The sequence below is a fragment of the Dermacentor albipictus genome, chromosome 1 (assembly GCF_038994185.2).
Source record: "Dermacentor albipictus isolate Rhodes 1998 colony chromosome 1, USDA_Dalb.pri_finalv2, whole genome shotgun sequence".
Taxonomy (NCBI): Eukaryota; Metazoa; Arthropoda; class Arachnida; order Ixodida; family Ixodidae; genus Dermacentor; species Dermacentor albipictus.
Genome location: NC_091821.1, coordinates 35,883,421 through 35,896,054, shown reverse-complemented (window position 1 = coordinate 35,896,054; position 12,634 = coordinate 35,883,421). Strand labels below are relative to the sequence as shown.

At 45.4% G+C, this 12,634-nt stretch overlaps 1 protein-coding gene across 5 annotated transcripts in view; it reads left to right on the top strand.

The window, feature by feature from the left end:
- Positions 1-235: 235 nt before the first annotated feature.
- Positions 236-12,634, top strand: part of LOC135901056 (lysosomal alpha-mannosidase-like) — a 73,594-nt gene continuing 61,195 nt past the window's right edge. The window contains exons 1-3 of one of the 5 annotated variants that reach the window (XM_065430704.1): positions 236-301; positions 2,753-2,828; positions 5,212-5,330. The gene's annotated coding sequence lies outside the window, so the exon portion shown is untranslated. Of the gene's footprint in view, positions 302-2,752; positions 2,829-5,166; positions 5,331-7,551; positions 7,733-12,634 lie in introns of those variants that run through there. The other 4 variants (XM_065430705.1, XM_065430708.1, XM_065430703.1 and 1 more) reach the window with 4 other exon arrangements.

Below are 12,634 nucleotides of genomic sequence, written 5' to 3'. Positions count from 1 at the left end.
TAGCGACAAGCCCGTTTCTGCGCGCTACCAACTTTCGCACATTTACAATGCGACTGTCTCTGCTCTTCTTTGTTTCTTTTATTGTCTTCTTGTAGTAGGAAACGCTGTGCACTCAAACAAACGCCCTGCATGCGTGAGATTTTTCACTTGGAAGTATAGAAAAAAACAAAAAGCTTCAGTTTCTTTTTTCTCGGGTGCAAAACATACACACTGAAATCGATATGTTTTCCTTCAGCATGAGCAACCATTTTAAGCAGGCACGGAAGAAGTGGCGTTAGAAACGGACATGGCGGCTTAGCGCGTGAGTCATAGAACCATGAACCTCGCGGTTACGGGTGGAGTGCCTTCTTTAGATTCTTTCTTTTATTTCTTTTCCTTCGTTGTCTTTTTTATCTTTCTCTCCGTAGCGTGTAAAGTCTAGACGAAATTCGTTATCCTCCATAATAATTTTTCTTCCTATCTGTTGAAATTAAATTATGGTGTTTTAAGTGCCAAAACCACTTTCTGATTATGAGGCACGACGTAGTGGGGGACTCCGCAAATTTGGACCACCTGCATGGGGTTCTTTAACGTGCACCTAAATCTAAGTACACGGGCGCTTTCGCATTTCGCCCCCATCGAAATGCGGCAGCCGTGGCCGGGATTCGATCCCGCGACCTCGTGCTTAGCAGCCCACCACCATAGCCACTAAGCAACCATGGTGGGTTCCTACGTGGTAATGAGCCGACCTGTACCACCTCCCGGTTACGTGCCGTTTCTTCTCAGTGAAATAGAGGAGGCCCTAGCTGTGATATTCGCAATGTTGGGTTTTTTGCAACCGACCCACTGTTGACTCTTTTGCAAGTGTCGAGTGACCTAGCGTGTGTGCCCGCCCTTGCTCAAGTCGTGAACCGCAGCTTTCTGCTTCGCATCGACGTCAGCACGCATTTGACGAAGGAAAGCGACCGGCGCGTAAGACAGTAGCACAGGCTTCTTCGGCAACCGCTCTCTTTGTAAGCATTATTTTAATGCGAAAGCATTAATATGCCCCGCGAAGCGGAATATCCGGAGAGCGTCCGGCGTTAACCTCTGACATACTGCATCAAGACGGCAAGTTGGGCCAGTTGGTTAGGATTCATTGTCAGGTTCGTAACAGCGCAACATATGACAAGAACAAAAGAAAGGTAAAAACGACATCATGGCGCTGACTCTCAACTGATCAGTTGAGAGTCAGCGCCGTGCCGTCGTTTTTAACTTCCTTATGGCCGCGGCTTGTGTTGCGCTGTTACGAACCTTGCAGTTAACATCCGATTGTACCAAAACTTAGGGGACCAAATGATGACGTTACGATCCCGGCGCCGGTCCTGCTGCGGCTCGCACTGCGACATACCACGGTGAACAGCAACGGTGTCGCTCGGATGCCACGACCCCTCCCCCCCCCCCCAAAAAAAAAAAAGAGACGACTTTTCTCAATACAAAAACTGAGTTGACCCACGTTGAAAGCTTACCTGGTCAACCCTCAAAATTGACTTTGCCCAATTCGAGCCCATGACCAAGCGAAAAGTATGGCGAGGGAGAGTCGGAGTGCTTTCGCATTCAATGCACGTAAGATGACTTAAGTGCCCTGTAACTTCTGATTTTCCAGATGTGGACACTTATTAACGATTATATAGTTCTGGGCGGTGAAACTCCTTCCCGCAGTTTTGCGACAGGCGACAGACAGAAGAGAGAGAGAGAAAAATATTATTTTGTTTCCGAAGCCCACGTTTGTGTTAAGAAGAGTATAAAAATGAAGGAATACCGTTGCGGCTGCATATAATAAACCCTCTAATTTGAGTTAAAGACGTATTTACCTATCTGCAACCATGCGTATGTGCCAGGTAGAAGGGTGAAAAATAATAATAAGAAGAGGTGCACGACCTATTTCTCTTCTAATATGGTCAAGCTCATAGAGAGTGTATTGCATTGCACAATTACTACCTGGAGGACGAATAACTTATATTAAGTCCAAATTAAATAGGCTTCAGAGTTGATTGATCAATATGGTGTACCCATGCTGATTTAGAGAGACGCATACAACTTGTTTGGAAAAGGAGACAATATTCTGGTTTAGTGAAATTAGATATATCTAAAGCATATGACAGCGTTGAACATCCACTTCTACTGGATATTATACAGAGTAATAATTTCCCAAATTATATTATTGCATGGTCGGCAGAATTTTTGAGATCAAGAGTTTTTATTACTTCAAGGATGGCTGTTCCTCATCTAAATTCAGACAGAATCGCGGTGTTCCCCAAGGAGCAGTCCTGTCTGCAGTATTATTTAATATACTAATGAGCTCCATCCCCCTTCGTCAGGACGTGTAAGGTTATATGTATGCGGATGAAATTGCATTATTCGCGGCTGACAGTGACATTTAGGTTTTATACAATGTGTTTAGATTTGTTTAGACAATCTGCACGTCATTTAATGTAAGTAAAAGCGCAAAGTGATATAGCGTTCCCGCTCACGGATCCGATTTCAATTTCTATATCCTGTAAACAGGTACCCATTTCCCAGGTTGAGCCTCTAAAATATTTGGGAACCATCTATGGTAGGAAACTCAACTGGAGTCTTCGCATAGAAAATGTAGTATCTAAAGCACAACCTTTCTTAAGTCTACTGCGCAGACTAAGTAACTGACAATATGGACTACGTAGGGATTCCCTGCTAATGATTTATTAAATGTATATTCGTCCAATATTGGAATTAGGGTGTGTATTGTTCTCAGGTGGCCCTGCCTATAAAACAAAGCCTCTGGTTCTTTTGGAGCGTGAAGCCTTGCGCCTGTGTCTGGGACTCTCCAGGTCAGTGGCTATTAATGTTATCTATCAAGAAGCGCGCCTACCAACATTGCCCTGCAGATTTCGCATCTGAACAATTCCAACATTTCTCCAATGTTACAGCTTTTCGCTTAGGCGATCTGAATACGCGTTTATTAATGATCCAAATTCATTCTTTCTTGCGGATTGGCCTCGTTTTCACACTACACAGATTGTATTTGCACAAAAACAATTAGATAGTCTAGATGCGAACATTCGAGAGGTAATTCCATCAACTTAATCAGATCAGAATATTAAGATAGAATTTGACGACATTTTATCCCGAAAACTTAGGTTTCAATCAGTCACGTTCTTAAATAACCTGTTGCAAGATTACCTTGCACACGTACAATCAGGCAACAGAGGCTTCTGTGAACAACGATAAGGCGGGCGTAGGCGTTTTCTCGCTTCCTCTTGGCTGGTCATTCTCTGTGAGACTGCCTGATTTCACTCCCGTTCTTGAAGCCGAGCTTTTGGCAATGATTTTAGCGCTTCGCGAGCTCCCTTCGAACGCAATAAGGGTGGTTATTGTAACAGATACTCTTTCCGTCTGTACTTCGCTTACAGCTTCATCCAATTCACCAATTCTAAAGACGTTTCTAACATTAGTTCTGCCACAGTTGAATTTTCTAAAACAATTATGGGTACCAGGGGCACTATAACGTAAAACTATTCCAAACTTTTCTATTCCGTTTCTGCAATCAGCCCTCTCTGATTGGTGAAAAACTTTTTTGGACCACTCCCGCTTCACCTGCCTGTCACGCGACGTCACGAAAACCGCGGTAACTCCCCATCTGATATGATGTGTACGCACTGATTATGCATGATTTGACAGAAAAAAGAAAAACAGTTATTTCTGATTTGACCCCTTTTCGCCATTAGCCCTCGGCTATTGGTAAAAAGTTTTCGGGCTGCACCCACTTCCCCTGCCTGTCACGCGACGTCACAAAACCACACAATCTCACCGCGTCAAAGTGACGTGTACGCGATAAAGATGCATTAATATGCCGAACAAAACTGAATTTTCTTCGGAATAGCCCCAGGCTGCCCCGTTCCGAAAGGAATAAAAGATTGCTGCCGCCGATCGCTGAGACGCTGGCTACTCGCACTTGCCGGAGAGCATGGGTGTATTTGCGTATAATAAATCTTCTTGTGTGGCCATGTAACGTTTTCGAGCACTTTCGGCAGGTTTGCCACCTCATTCTGCCAACTCTTCTTTCCTGAGGGTCAGTTTTAGCGTCATTCTTAAGCTTCCGTTGCATGCCGCCGCGATTTTCGACCAGCCATCACAAGCTAAGTAAGGGAAAGCCGACCAATCGCAGACGCCGGCACCACCCTCTTCACCCGGGTATCGATATTCAGTGCACTGGCTCTGCCCCAGCGGATCCCTCTCCACTTGAGTGTTCTCGTCGCCTCTTGTCAGCCAATTAGATACGACAAGCCGCTCAGTGTAGGCAATGTTATTCGTTTTTAAAGCAAAGAAACGTCACCTCCTATGAACGAGGAGAGTGTTTGATTGGTCTTTACAGACAACCCTGTGGGTGACCGGCCGGTGCTTACGTCGGTGGTTACGCAAATTTGACGTCAGGAGATTGGAATAGAAACATATTGGAATAGTTTTACGTTATAGGGCCCCAGGTCACTGTACACTAAATTTAATTGAAATGGCAGATTAACTAGCGCGAGCGTACCTGAGTGGACCGATAATGTCGGCTCTTCCAGCAGTGGCGCACATAACAGCGATTAGATATCGAAAATCTTCAACTCGTAGAGATGTCATTGGACCAATAACAACATGGACAGAATTTTAGCACCTAAATTTCTGTGGACAATCAGGTGGTGTCCATCAAGACAATCGAAGGTAGCCATAACCAGATTAAGCTGCCGTGTCCCCCTTTTAAACCTTTATTTACACAGGACGTGTCTGAACTTGTCGCCTCTGTGTCCATACTGCTAAGAAACAGCATGCCTAGGTCACTAGTTTTTGTTGCGTCACCGATACAAATTATTAAGAAAAGGACTTCTAGAAATTCCGCTTGATAAGTTAGGGTTAATCTTATCATCAGAATAATACTATTTTCGGTGCGTCAGTTATAGGTTTTAGACACAGGAACGTGTTTGATGCAGTTTGCGGTTACATACAATCAAGTAAACGAATAAGTTTTTGAATATTTGTTGTGTGTTTCTTTTCTCTTCCTTTATTGAAAAAAATCGAATATGTAGTACTGCAAAACATTAAGTAAAAGTTTCAGCACACAATTCTTGGCCAATCCCCCAGTGGGTATAAGCCATAGTAGGATGCTATCATCATCATCATCATCATTTACTGCATGTCGCCGCGCACACCCTCGGGCCGGTGTCAAGACAGGTCTCCAGCTGAAGATGTCTCTGCACACATTCCGTGCAGACCGCTCAGCCAGACGAAGTTGACTCATGGACACAACCTGCCGGCGCACACATGCACGGCTCCTCGAGCCACCTCTTGAAGTGAGTACGAGACAGCGGATAAGAACCTTCTCGCTAGGTGGTCCTGTGACTCACCAATATAAAGCCAAGCTGGCGCGCGTGGAGCTGTGATGTCGCACAACGCAAGGGGGCCGACATTTTAACTGCCAAGCTCGGAGTGAGGAAATCGACGACACAACGAGCGCCATGAGCGCCGCTACTCGATTGTCGGCCTTCCTATTGGATTTCACGAGATGCCGGTCCACCATTGAGCGACGTCACCACTTCTCGTGTGTGGCCCGTGTGTTATCCAGTTAGCTTTGGCCTGCGCAGCCATCCATATTACGGGCCGCATAACGTGAAACTATTCCAATGTCCTATTATTCCAATCTCCTGACGTCAAATTTACGTAACCGCTGACGCAAGCATCGGGCAGTTACCCGCAGCGTTGCCTGAACAGCCCAATCAAACGCTTTTCTCGCTTATAGGAGGTCGCCTTTGTTCGCTTTCAAAACGAATAACATTGCCTACCTTGACAGGTTTTTCTTATCTAATTGGCTGACAAGAGGCGAGGAGCATGCCAAGGGGAGAGCGTTTCGATGGGGCCGAGCCAGCACAGTGAAAATAAATAACCAGATGAATAGGGTGGTGCCGGCATCAGCTCTTGGTCCGCTTCTCCTTAGTTAACTTGCGATGGCTGGTCGAAAATGGCGGCTGCGTGCAAGGGAAGGTTAAAAATGCCAAAAAAGGATCCTCAGCAAAGAGTTTGCAGAGCGATATCGTATGCGTGCCGAAAGGACTCAATAACGTTATACTGCCACGGAAGAAATATAAATTATGCACAAATAGATCTACGCTCTCCGGTAGGGGCGAGCAGCCAGTGCTTGTGCGATCTGCGGGCAGCCATTTTCTATTACTTTTGGAACGGGGCAGTTTCCGGCTATTCAGAAAAAAAATGCAGCTTTGTTCGGCGTAGTAGTACATCTTTAACGTGTACTCGTAATTTTTACGCAGGGAGTTCTTGCGGTTTTGTGACGTCGCGTGAAAGATAGGAGAAGTGGTCGCAGCCTGATAGCTTTTCACCAATATCAGAGGGCTAATGGCAAACAGGCGTCAAATAAAAAATATTTGTTTTTCTTTTGTTTGGTATAATCACGCATAACCATTGCCTGCACGTTGTATCAGATGGGGAGCTATCGCGGTTTTTGTGACGTCGCGTGACAGACAGGCGAAGGGGGGGGGGGGTAGCCCGAAAATATTTCGCACATTCGTGGAGGACTGATTCCGGAATTGGAATAGGAAAGTTTGTAATATCTTTACGTTATAGCGCCTACGTACACACCACAGAACCTTGACCCGTACTCACAAAAAGCGCTTATGCCAGAATTCTTCGTAAGAGCAAATCCTTATGCTGGACATATTATTAGCGAAGGCCGCCGGCAAGTGGCAAACAACACTAACGAATTAGAAGCCTTGGGAATTACACCCCTTGATGCCGGGATCGACGTAAGTAAAAAGAGATGCGCGCTCTGGAGACCACCCAGACGCGAGAAGAAACAACTTTTCCTGAGAGGGGCATACTGCTCTGGAGTCAATATCGGTGAAAGGGGGTGAAATTAAGACGGAATATTTAGTTTTCCAACGGGAGAATAATTTCGGCTTGTACAAGCTGTCTTGCGCAGCAGGATCCGTTACTTTTGTCGACCATCGTAATTAAGCCGAAGATATATCTCGTTGCTGTTGAAAGCACGGCACGTTGTGACGCTTGTTTTGCGAAATACACTATTGTTGGCGTACCGGTGCACCTGTTGACTTCGTTCGCCCGCTGTTTGCGGAGAGCTAGAATACAATGGGCATGTTTCGCGTGTTTGATACTGCACAGACTTCATCAAGAATTCTGCAATGCTATTGGACTTATTCTATATTTTTTTTTACTGGAAGTAAAATAAAAATTACTGATAACACTGTTAAACATTATCAGAAATGCTAACTTCTTTGTTGCGGGTGTCATGAGGCATGTTCACTGAAAGTCGTTGTGCCGAGACGTAGACTCCCGAGTCGGAACGCAATGTTTCTGTATGCATAAATAATGCGTGAGGTTCACGCATTGTACAATAGACAGTAAGAGCAGGGCGCCTCCTGTACATATCTGCGGTTACGCCACAGCGCTTTAAATGCGTCTCTCGTCTTCCTTGTCCCCTTGTTCTTTTACCAATAATACCTTGAACGACAAACCACATCATTGTCTTGTGAAGCGCAAACGCAGGTCAGAATGGTAGGAGAGGTTTTGTCATTCCTTTACGTCGCGTGTAACTGAGGCGCACGCAGAGTCGAGCTGGTCGCTCGACCAGCTGGACCAGTGGTTAACGTCGATTAAACAGCCAACGAGTTTTAGTCTTATGGGTACTGCTGTGACGTCAGACTTCCTCGAGGAAGCGAATTAGGTAAGGAGGCGTGGTTTCCTATTCTAAGCTGCCTCTCTTTTCCTTATTTCTGACTGTTTTTACTTCTTTTATTTGAGAGCTAAGGGACAGTAGTCACAAGGCGTTTCGTTCGCGAGAGCTTTTTGCCATCGGCCGGCTGCCTTCGCTAAGTATATGCCCGACATCACGATCGGCTGGCACTCGGTCGCACGGACAGTTGTAATGTAAAGCGTTTTTGCGACTATGGGCGGAGTTACAGCTCAATTGGATGTGTTCCCAGAGCTCCAGCTTGCGCCGAACGCGAGCGAACGCCCGTATTCAGAAAACAGCTTTTACGTAACGGCGTTTCGTGATAAGCTTTGTTGTCCGCCACTCATGATAGCGATCGTCATGAAAGTGAAGTGATCCATGCGACGAGGGCCAGTCGTGGACGACACTTACGTAAAGTTTCGCGAATACAGGTTCAAGGCCCGTATTCGCAAAAAAAAAAAAAGTTCTTATTCTCGAATTCTTCTGGAAAGAAAATTTTAGCCATTCCTGATGCAGGGCATCTTATTAGCGAAGGCGATGAGCCAAAACCAAGCAGCACATATGAAATAAATGTTTGGGGAATTCGGTCCCAGGGTCCGAATTCACGGAGCTCTTCTTTCGGAAGTGCTGTTTGCCATTGGCCGGCCGCCTTCGTTAATTATATGCCCAGCATCAGGAACGTCGGGCGTTCACTTTTACGGACAATTCTAGCATAAAAGTTTTTTCTTTGTTTTCGAATTCCGGCCTAAATTACTGCGAAATAAATGAAATGCATGGCACAGTCTCCGTGATGCCAGAGTTCTCTGAAGTGAAGACGTGGAACCGAGCTTACATGGCTGGCAAAGTCTCCCAGCAAATTTATAACGGTGCGCTTGCGGTTTTATGCTGTGTCATTGCTGCGCAGTAAAGAATGGAGCGCAGAGACCAAGCACAGAGTGCTTTTTATACCGGGTGTTTCAGCGAACACTTTGAAATTAAAAAAAAATTCTTCTGGCAGATAGCACAATTCTAGTCCATGAGCTGGTCTACTCGAAGGGGCGCACATTACTTGCGAAAAAATTGAGATACATGATTAATTAATTAACAAACATCCACTAATTCACTGAAAAATACACTATTTACCTTATGGCACATATTGCAATTTACAAATTCTAGCCGAGGAGTTCGCAAGGCGGATCCACTTGTAATGAATTCTTAGGATGACAGAAGTTCCGAGATATTAATAAACCAACTTTGCGGAGAAATGCATTGACGTTCCAGTTACTTTTGGGCTTCAATGCGTAAAAAGACGTTCTGATAAGAAAGTAAGCGGAACGACACTGCATTTTTACCGCAATTTTGATGGCGCATATCTGGTAAATAGTGTCTTCCACACAATTATCTTCAAGTGGATATGCCTTGCATACGGGAAAAAGACTGAGGAACCAGTGAAAAAATGGGCGCAGCATGAAATCAGTGAGAAGTTTGCATAGGACAAGCCAAGGTGTATGTACTAGGAGATAAGTAGGGTAATATCATCAGCAGTTTCGAAGACATAGTAAAAGCAGTGAAATAATTCTATACTGACCTGTACAGTACCCAGAGTAGCCACGCTACCTTCATTCGAAGTAGTAATGAACAAGATAGAGAGGCTCCTTTTATAACTAGCAACCAAGTTAGGAGGGCCTTCCACGACATGACCCGGTGTAAAGCGGCAGGAGAAGATGGAATAAAAGTCGATTTAATGGCCAATGGAGGAGATAACCTGCTTGAAAAGCTTGCGGCACCTATATACGCAATGCCTCACGACTTCAAATGTACCAGAGAACTGGAAGAAGGCCAACATTATATTAATCCACAACAAGGGAGACATTAACGAATTGAAAAATTATAGGCCCATTAGCTTGCCTTCGGCATTCTATAAACTATTCACCAAGATAATTTCTAGTAAAAACACGGCAACACTTCACTTCATTCAGCCAAGAGAACAGGCTGGCTTCAGGAAGGTATATTATGCAATGAATCACATCCATGTCATAATCAGGTAATCGATAAATCTGCAGAGTACAATCAACCTCTCTATATGGCTCTCATAAATTATGAAAAGGCATTTTATTCAGTAGAGATATCAGCAGTCATAGAGGCATTACGTAATCAAGGAGTACAGGACGCTTACGTAAATATCTTGGAAAGTATCTACAGAGATTTCACAGCTACCTTAATTCTCCACAAGTAGAAATATAGCTATAAGGAAAGGGGTAGGCAAGGAGACACAATCTTTCCAATGCTTTTCACTGCATGCATGGCAGAAGTGCTCAAGCTATTAAACTGGGAAGGCTTAGGAGTGATGATCGATGGCGAATATCTCCACAACCTTCGGTTTGCAGTTGACATTGTCCTGTTGAGCAATGCTTGGGACAAATTACAACAAATGATGGAGGACCTTAACGGAGAAAATGTAAGATTGGGTTGAATATTAATTTGCAGCAGACAAAGATAATGTTCAATAGCCTGGCAAGGGAACAATAGTTCAGGATCGCCAGTCAGCCTATAGAGTCTGTAAAGGAGTAATACCTAGGTCAATTACTCACAGGGGACCCTGATCATGAGAATGAAATTTAGAGAAGAATAAAAATAGGTTGAAGTGCACACGGCAGGCATTGCCTGATCCTGAATGGGAGCTTAACACTATAATTGAAAAGAAAAGTGCACAATCGGTGCATTCTACCGGTGCGAACATATGGGGCAGAAACTTGGAGGTTGACAAAGAAGCTCGAGAACGAGTTGAGGACCGCGCAAAGAGCGATGTAACGAAAAATGTTAGGCGTAACGTCAAGAGACAGGCAGATAGCGGTGTGGATCAGAGAGCAAACGGGGATAGCCGGTATTCTAACTGACATTAAGAAAAAAAAATGAAACTGGGCAGGCAGTGTAATGCGTAACGCAGATAACCGGTGGCCCGTGTTAGGAACGGCCTGCAGAGGAGCCGACAAGCAAAGTTTTCCGAGCCACCTGCAGAAGCGGGATTGGCGTTTTCTAGGAACCGACCGTCACTCTCCAGCCGAACGGTGCCACTAGGTCTACTGTGGAGACTTCCTTGAAAGGACGACAAGGCGTCATTCCGCAGCCTCTTGGCGTCACGATGTCTGCTGCGGCGACTGACTGTGTGAGGAGGACAATACGCCGAGTCAGGAACTCTTCGTCGCCGGTATGCCGGGACGAGGTCGGCGAACCAGGCTTTGTTAGTGAACTCGCCATCACCGACCTGGTCTGTCGGGAGCGGGGGAGTTCCTGAGGGAATGTATTTGGCTGTACCGTCCCAACGCCTTTCAAGACGCAAGACTCGGTTCTGCGAAGACCATCTCGCCTCGGTGGGGGCAGTGAAACATGTGCGGTAGTGTGTGGGTGAGCCCTCCCCCTCAAAGGCGGCTCGGCTACGATGACTCTGATCGAACGTTTTCCCTCACCTAGGTATCTAGGGAGGACAGAGTGTATTTAAGGAGCTGTTGCGCGGCTCCTCAGGGTGCTTTCTCTCGCAGTCATGCTAGACTGATGAAGTGCAACGTCCTTATGTAGATACTGTAAATAAACCCATATTCTTCGTTCTCGATGAGAACAAGTCTCTCACTTCAACAACGTCCTCAGCGTGGATGAGTTGGACGACGGCATGGGCCAGCTACCATCTATTTCATGCCCGACTCCAAACTTTACACCCGTTATAGTTACAGAATGGGTGCCAAAAGAAGGGAAGCACAGTCGAGGACGGCAGAAAACTAAGTGGAATGATCAAATGAGGAAATTTGCTGGTGTAAGTTGGAATCATTTGGCGCAGGATAGGGGTAATTGGATGTCGCTAAGAGAGGCCCTCGTCCTGCAGTGGACATAAAGATAGGCTAATGGCCATGATGAAAATGCCTTGCAGTCTCACCCACTAGAATTTGTAAATTGCATTATGCCTATAAGGCAATTAGATAAAACCTAATTAGTTAGGTTTTGCTAATTAGTCAATCATGCATTTAAATCTTTTTGAAAAAAATGTCCGCGTCTTCGAGTAGACCAGCAGCTCATCGACTGGAACTGTGCTATCTGCCACAGGCAATTAAAAAAAAAATTGAATGTGCACCCTGAAACACCCTGTATGGTGTGCACTTTCCCATCTTCCTTCGGCCGTTTTCTTTTTTTTTTCCTTTTAAGATAAAGTTTATGTTTTTCGAGTTACAATACTATGTGTGGTATCTGGGTTCCTTTTGCTCATGCACACGTGATGACCCATGCTTTGCAGAGTTCTTCCTAAGCGGTGATTTTCGCACAATTTTTGTGAAACACGAAATCTGGGGTTTGCGTTCAGAATTTTGGGAGCAATTGTCGCAGAACTTCCTTTGGAATAAGGAAAAACTGGCTCTCATTAGCACCTTCATGCAGTGTTTGGTTGGCAAAGCCGGCCTTCCGTAAATCCACCATTTCTTGCACTCCAGCGTTTCTGCCCGAATTATGGGTGGGATCCAGTACAGCTAGCTGGCCTGACCCACGACCCCATTTAGAAAAACGAATGTACCAATGACCGTGAGCCGAATTCACAGAGCTTGTCATTCGTAAGCGTTCTTTGCCATTGGCTGGTCGCCCCCGGTACTATGTCCAGCAAGAGGAGAGGCTGTAATTTTCTCTTACGAACAATTCTAGCGTAGGAGCTTTTTGTGGAACATGCGACCCTGGAACATGCGGACTTACATATTCCTTGCCCGTGGTAAACACAGAGCACTGTCAGTCGGGACTGGCAGTGCTCACAAAATAAGAAAGAACTTTCCACAGAGCGAGTAATGACTTACCATAGGTACACAGAGAGATTATCGTTATCGCCTCTCCGATGTATGATGACGTACGGAGCCAACCCTTTCCCCTCCCCCGCTGGGTGCG